The sequence below is a fragment of the Phoca vitulina genome, unplaced genomic scaffold, assembly GCF_004348235.1.
Source record: "Phoca vitulina isolate PV1807 unplaced genomic scaffold, GSC_HSeal_1.0 scaffold7, whole genome shotgun sequence".
Lineage (NCBI taxonomy): Eukaryota > Metazoa > Chordata > Mammalia > Carnivora > Phocidae > Phoca > Phoca vitulina.
The window spans coordinates 70,442,998-70,451,153 of NW_022589710.1; the positions used below are offsets into that span (position 1 = coordinate 70,442,998).

At 40.5% G+C, this 8,156-nt stretch overlaps 1 pseudogene; it reads right to left on the reverse strand.

The window, feature by feature from the left end:
• Window positions 1–385: 385 nt before the first annotated feature.
• On the reverse strand, window positions 386–540 carry LOC116633426 (annotated as a pseudogene).
• Window positions 541–8,156: the final 7,616 nt, after the last annotated feature.

The following is an 8,156-nucleotide window of genomic DNA, read 5'->3' on the forward strand; positions in this document are numbered from 1 at the left end:
ATGAACATAAATGTATAAGTATTTACGTGGATATATACTTTCTTTTCTTTAGGAATGGAATAGCTAGGTTATACAGCAAGTGTATGTTTAACTTTTTAAGAAACTGCTAAACTTTTCCAAAGTAGTTGAACTATTTTGCATTTCCACCAGCAATATAAGGGTTCTGATTCCTCCACAGCCCTCACCAGCACTTGATGAATTCAGCCTTTTTCATTTTAGCCTTTCTATTGATGTATAGCTCTATATCATTATGGAAATTTGTATTTCCCTAATGAATAATTATGTTAAGTATATTTGCATGTGCTTAGTTGCCATCTGTATAATCTTTGGTGAAGGGTGTATTAAAAATCTTTAGCCTGTTTAAGAAAAAAGTTGTTCAGACATGGGAGAGCATGAACACAGTCTAGCACTACTACAAATTATGCAGTCAAATTTCTGTATTGGGGGAAATCAGAGGGGTCACCATATTAAGTGCAAGGGATAAGCCACGCCCTAGGAAAACCATTTTTATGATCATGTTATTTCCCCGCAGTTAATTTGTAATTGGATTCTTTTTTCTCTTATTACTGAGTATTAAGAATTATTTATAGGGTGCCTGGGTGGCTCAGTCGGTTAAGCGTCTGCCTTCGGCTCAGGTCATGATCCCAGGGTCCTGGGATCGAGCCCCGCATCGGGCCTCCTGCTCAGCAAGGAGCCTGCTTCTCCCTCTCCCTCTGCCTGCCGCTCCCCCTGCTTGTACTCTCTCTCTCTCTGTCAAATAAATAAATAAAATCTTTAAAAAAAATAAGAAGAAGAAGAAGAAGAAGAATTATTTATATATTCTAAATAGAAGTACTTACCAGCTAGATTGCTTGCAAGTAGTTTTCTCTCAGTCTGTGGCTGGTCTTTTCATTAACTTAGTGTCTTTTTCAGAGCAGAAGTTCTGTTACTGTTGTTATGAAATCTAATTTATTAATTTGGTCATTTATGGATTGTGCTTTCAATGTCATATCTGGTAAATTTTTGCCTGAACCAAGGTCACAAAGGTTTACTCCCAGGTTTGCTTCTAAAAGGTTTGGTTTTAAGTTTTACAATTTGGTCTATGATCTATTTTGTGTTAATTTTTGCATGTGATATGAGAAATGGATCAAAGTTCTTTCTTTGTGTGTCCAACCTTTCCAGCACTTTTTGTTGAAATGACTGCAGAATTTCTTTTGCATTTGTAGAAGATCAGTTGTCCAAATATGTATGGATCTATTTCTGGACTCTGTTCTGTTCCATTGACCTACTTGTCTATCTTTACATCAACCACACATAATTTTGATTACTCTAGCTATATAATAAGTATTGAAATGAGGTAGTGTTAGTCCTCCAACTTTGTTCTCTTTTCCCAAAGTTATTTTGCCTATCCTAGGTCCTTTGTTTTCATATCAATTTTAGAATCAACTTGTCAATTCCTACAAAAAGGCCTCTGGGAATTTGATTGGGATTTCATTGAATCTATAGATAATTTGGGGAGCATTGACATTTTAAAAACATTGTCTTCTGACATAAAAATACAGTATAGTCATCCGTTTATTTAGGTCTTATTTATTTTAGCAATGCTTTGCAGTTTTCATATACTTACAGGTCTTTCATATATTTTATCATATCTATCTCTAAATAGCTCATATCTTTAAATTGTAAATGGAATTGTTTAATTTATGATTGCTGTTAGTATATGGAAAACAATTGATTTGTTTTTATTGATCTGCATTTGTTCACTATGCTAAACTCACTTTATAGTGCTTTTGTAGATTCTATTGGACTTTTTACATAGATGATCATGTTTGCAAATAAAAAGTTTTATTTCTCTTTCCAATATGAGCACCTTTTATTTCTTTTCCTTACCTTATTGCACTGACTAGAACTTCCAGCACAAGTTGAGTAAAACTGATGAGAGTAAAACATCCTGGTCTCATTCCATCTTAGGAAAAGAGCCTTCAATCTTTCACATTAAGTGTGATGAGAGCTGTATGGTTTTGTAAATGCCCTTTGTCAGACTGAGAAAATCCCCTACTGTTCCTGGTTTTCTGAGAGCTTTTGTTAGTAAAGGATGTTGGATTTTGTCACATGATTTTTCTGCATCTATTTAGCTTATCTTTTTTTCCTTGATATGATAAATTACACTGATTGTTTTTCTGATCTTAAGCCATCTCTGCATTTCTGACTTAAATGCCACCATCATGTTGTACTGTTTTTTAAAAAATATTGTTAGATTCATTTTGTTAAAATTCATTTAGAATAGTTGCACCTATGTTAATGAAGGATGTTTTTCTGTAACTTTTTTAAATGTTTTTGGTTTGAGTATCATAGTAATGCTGTCTTCTTAGAAAGAGTTAGGAAGTATTCCTTCCTTTTCAGTTTTTCTGAAAATGTTTATGTAGAATTGGTATTATTTCTTCCTTTCAATGTTTGGTAAAATTCACTACTGAAGAAATCTAGGCCTAAGGGGTTTTTTTGTGGGAAGATTTTTAACTATAAATTCAATTGCTTTAATAGATAAGGGACTGTTCTGACATCTACTTCTTTTTGAGTCAGCTCCGGTAGTTTGTGTCTTTTGAACAATTTGCTCATTTTATCTAAGTGGTCAAATATGATGTGGGAAACAAAGGCAGAAGAAAAATTATTAAATTTCCTCACTACCTACATCCCATTGACAAGTCCTTGAAACAGGCAGAGGGACATCCCTCTAGGAACCCAGCTGCCTCAATGTTGACACTTTGCTAAGGGCAAAAGGCAATCTTAGCCCAACCCCCCAGGATCCTGTAAGTCTACTTTAACATATAAACATTCCTTTGGAAAATTCCTTTATCTCTTAAACTCATTCCCCCACAAGATACATGTTAGCAATCATCCTCCAAGCATATGACTCACAGATATACGTGGGTCTCATGACTGAGGGTTTACTAAATAAACAACAATAGCTAGCCCCCTCAGGATCCTGAAAACCTTGTTGCCAAAATACCTGGGAAGCTTAAGCTATCCCTAACTCCCTCCCAACTTAAAAGTATATAATGGCCCACTCCTCCTGACCCCAATGCAGCTCTTTCTGCCCACAGGTCCTATCTCCACGCTTTAATAAAACCACCTTTTTGCATCAAAGATGCCTCAAGAATTCTTTCTTGGCCATCAGCTTTGAACCCTAATGTCTTTCCTACATCAAAATATATTAGCAAAAAGTTGTTTATAATATGCCATTATTATCTTTTTAATATTTGTAAATGATTTGCAACTGATGTCACCTTTCTCACTCCTAATATTTGGTGCTATCAATTTCCCTCTGCATACTGCTTTAGTAGTGTGCAACAAATTTTGATATATTGTGTTTTCATTTTAGTTAAATTAAAATACTTCATAATTTCTCTTTTAATTCCTTCTTTGACCCATGGGTTATTCATAAGTGTGTTATATTTAGTGAAATATTTGTGGCTTGTCCAGATTTCCTTTTGTTACTGATCTCTGACTTAAATCCGTTGTAGTCAGAGAAAGTACTTTGTATAATTTGAATCCTTTTAATTTATTGAGACTTGACTTACTGCCCAAAATGTGGTCTGTCTTAGTAAATATTCTGTGTACACTTAATGAAAATGTACATTCTATTCATTGTGCAGAGTGTCTTATGTCAATTAGGTCAAGTTGGATAATAGTTTACCAGTGTATCTTTGATGGCTTTTCTAGTTTTTCTATCAATTATCAAAAGAGGAATATAATTATAGATTTGTCTATCTCTCCTTACAGTTCTACCAATATTTGTTTCATGTATTTTTTAAGCTTTATTATTAGGCTCATGAACATTTAAGATTGTTATATCTTCCTCATTAATTTATACCTTTGTCATTATGAAATGGCCTTCTTTATACCTAACAATAATCAATGTTCAGAAATTTACTTTAATATTATTATAACCACATGATTTTCTTTCAACTAGTGTTAGCATGGTACATCTTTTTCCCATATATTCTAACTTGTGTCTTTATATTTGGCTTTTGTGTCTTATAGGCAGCATATACTTGGTTTTTTATCCAATCTGAGAATCTTTGTCTTTTAATTTAGGTGTAGAGACCATTTTCATTTAGTGTGAATGTTGATATGATTAGGTTTTAGCCTTTCATCTTGTTACCTTTTTTTTTTTTGTCCCAACCCAATACATAAAAGGGATTTGGAAGAACAAGAGATTTGAATGGACACTTAACCAAAGATGATATTATAGTGACAAATAAGCATATGAAAAGATTCTCAACATCACTTTTCATTATGCAAATGCATACTAAAGCCACAATGAGATACCCCTGCAGACTTATTAGAATGGCTAAAATGGTTGTCCTTATCTAGTGCTGGTGGGGATGTGAATGAACTAGAATCCTCACACACCACTGAGGAGAGTGTGAAATAGTACAAACATATTGGAAAACAGCTTACAGTTTTTTAAATAGTTAAACATACCTACCATATGACCCAGCCATTCCACTCCTAATTACTTACCCAAGAGAAAAGAAGCCTTATGTCCATACAAGTACCTGTACATTTATGTTTATGTCAGCATATTTGTCATAGTCCAAAACTGGAAATAACTAAAATGTCCACCAACAGATGAAAAGACAACTTGTTCCTTTATCCACACAATGGAATGCTAGTCAACAATAAAAAGGGATGAACTGTTGATAGATGTTACAATAGGGAGGGATCTCAAAATAATTCTCATGAGTGAAAGAAACCAGACACAGAGAGTACATATTTTATGATTCCTTTTGTATAAAATTCATAACATACAAACTAATCTGCAGTGAAAGAAAGCAGATCAGTGTTTTCCTGGAGAGGGAGGAGGGAGGAAAGAAGCAGGAAGGAGAACAGCATTACAAAAGGACACAAAGATAATTTGGTGATTGATTTGTTCATCTTGATTGTAATGATGGTTTCATAAACATATATATGTCAAAACTTATCAAACTGTGTACTTCAAATATGTGCAGCTAATTGTGTGTCATCATATCTCAATAAAGCTGTTTAAAAAATACATCTTAAACTTAGAATTTATCACTAAGAGAATACAAATAAAATGAGGTCTTCCAAAACCCTAGAGAAAATAAATAGTAAACAGCTCACAAAGCCAAAGACAGAGAAAGAACAAGGAAAACAGAGCATAAATAACAGATGTATCAACAAACATGTCTGTTTTGACAATACTCTAAATAAAACAACCCAAATATACACTCTTTGCCCAAGGTACACCTAAAATAAAATACTTGAATGTTAAAAAGGAAAAGATAGGAAAGACATGTTGCACATATAAGAAAAAGGGTCAGTAAAATGAATATCAAGTAAGGCTAAAAGAGACAAACAGTAATTTGGTCTGAGGAACAATTCAAGATCCAATGAAAGCATAGCAGTGATTAGTCTTTAAGCAGCAAATAACTTATCATCAAAATCTATAAAGCAAAAACTGTTAGAAATACCATGGTAAATTAATAGCTAAAATGTAAATGCGAAGTCCTGAAAGTGTTAACCCCAAGGCCCAAGTTATATGAATCATGTTTGGTTTAATTCTTTTGAGGGCTGGTCATTGCATACCTGCAGGAACTTGAACCAATAGCCAGGCCTTCCACAGATTTGCCTAAGAGGGGATTAGCATGTTCTGCAACTCAATTATTTTTCAGCAACATAAATTCCTGTATTAAAGCAGTCAAGAATAAATATCCACACCTGCAATTGCAGTGTGGTGAGAATATAACAAGAATGTTGATGATAATTAAGCCAGATATCAACTGAGCGCCACCACTGTGTGCAATTTTGTTAGCCTAAGGCCCTGCACAAACTCCATGTCCTGTTACAAGTCAGGTGGGTGGGGAGCCTGGGTAGCTCAGTTGGTTAAGCGTCCTACTCTTGGTTTCGGCTCGAGTCATGATCTCAGGGTCCTGGGATCAAGCCCTGTGTCAGGCTCCATGCTCAGCGTGGAGTCTGCCTGAGATTCTGTCTCTCCCTCTCCCTCTGCCCCTCTCCCTGCTTGCACTCACTCATTCTCTCTCTCTCTCTAAAATAAAGAAAATCTTAAAAAAAAAAAAAAAAAGTCAGCTGGGTGCCTCTCACTGTTCTGCAAATCCCTGGGGGTTTACACCCTTCTGCTTCCTCTGGCCCACGGCTCCTGACTCCAGTCCTTCCACGGCTCCCAATACTGTTCTCCTCCCCAAGTCAAGGCAAACCCAAATGCAGAACTACAACTGTTTTCCTTGTTTTTCCAAATCCTCCTTCCAGAGCCCGTGTGTGGCAGCAGAGTCCACTAAAGGTCTGGGGAGGTGGAAGGAGTTTGCAGCTCACAAAGTTGAATGCCTTATACATCTTACCCCAGGATCCACCGAGCCCCCTCCCTGGGGTCAGACTGAGCTCCTGCTTTCTTCCCACCAGGCCTCTTCCAACTTAGCCACACATCCTTCTGTCCCTCCCGTCCCTGTGTCTCTTTCCAGTCCCCTCCTTCAGCAGGTCATCGGGCTGCTCCCCACAAGGATGACTCTGGTGCAGGAGGTAACATAATGACCTTTGTACGTACTTTCCAAAGGTCCTGGCCACCCGAGCTTTCCTGCATCGCAGTGTTGAGCCCTGTCATGGCTCTGGAGGCACATGCACTGCTGTCAGCCCCAGTCAAACAGGACCCTGAAGCTGGAAGAAACTGAGAGACATGACCGAGACCACGAAGCAAGTGTGCAGCCAGGATCCATATGGGTCTCTCTTGCATGCTGACACCAGTGGGCTGGGAGCTGGGTATTGAAAAATGCAGATTCCTGAGCATGTCTGCAGCATCCACAGCAGCTGCTCCATCTGGCTCTGAGTTGCTCCATGTTTAAGCACCACACACCCAGCTTGTGCAAAGGTGTGTGTGTGCGTGTGTGTGTAAGAGAGAGACAGTGTATGAGAGACACATGTGTGCACGTGTGAGAATGTGCAAGTGTGTATGTGCACGTGTAAGAGTGTGCCTGTGTGTATGTGCACATGTGAGAGTGTGCATGTGTGTGTGCTGCACACGTGTGCACATGTGTGCATGTGAGAGTGTGTGCGTATGTGCACGTGAGAATTGTGTGCATGTGTGCACTGTGAGAGTGTGCACGTGTGAGAGTGTGCATGTGTGTGCACACGTGTGTGTGCGTGCGTACGAGTCATGTGTGCTGCACATGTGGTGTGTATGTGAAGGAGTGTGTGCGTATGTGTTGTGTGCGTGTGTGTGTGTGTCCATGAGCACTTGGGTCTGGGGGCTGAGGTCCCTCTCCTCCCTTGCCTGGGAGGCTACCCCTTCCCTCTCAGCCAGCCCAAGGGGGAGGCAGCTCCCCCACCCCTCTGCCCACCCCCCCGGGGGGCCCACACCCCTGCTGAACGACTCTCCCCTTGACAGTGAGACTGGGCAATCTCAGAGGCCCCCCGTGCGTGTGCCCTCTCTTGGACTACAGGGACACCGCCATGGCTGGGGGGCACTAAACCCCCACGCTCAGATGGTGGGAGGGGGAGAGGTGAGTCTGAAGCAGTAAGTATGGCTTTGGAACGAACTTGGCTCTTCCGGTGACAACTTGCCTTGTTCCAGATGGTTCCTGTGCGCGTTCTCCTTCGTTAGCATGCTAATTTATTCTGACTCATCATCGGGAAGCGGCTGCAGGCGGGGCTGGCACACACCTCGATGCCAGAGCACGACCTGGGGGCTGTGATTCCCAGCTGGAACAGGAGCCCTCCCCGGGGGCTGTCACCACCTCCAGGAAGAAAGAACAGTTGGGGACAAGGCTTCGGTGGCAGCCTGAGCAGCTTGTAATTTCCCCTCCGGTGGCCCTGACGCTCTGTGACAGGATCGGGAGAGCAGGGCCGGAGACGCAGGCTTTGGGAACACTCGCGCCGCAAAGTTCCCGTAGAGCACAAATGTGGTTAAAACATAAGGGAGGCGCTGGGAACAAAGACCCAAAGCAGAGACCACAGCCTGACGCTCCATCAAGGTCAGTGCCCGGGCGGGGCAGAGCCTCCAGGTGCGCGCCAGGCCCCGGGCCTCACCTCTGCCCTCCGGTCGCAGGGGTGCAGCGCACCAAGGCTGGGACACTGGGACACACGGGAGGGAAGGCGGAACCACTCTTGCCCCCGACACCCCACCTCTCCCACCCCCCCCTTCC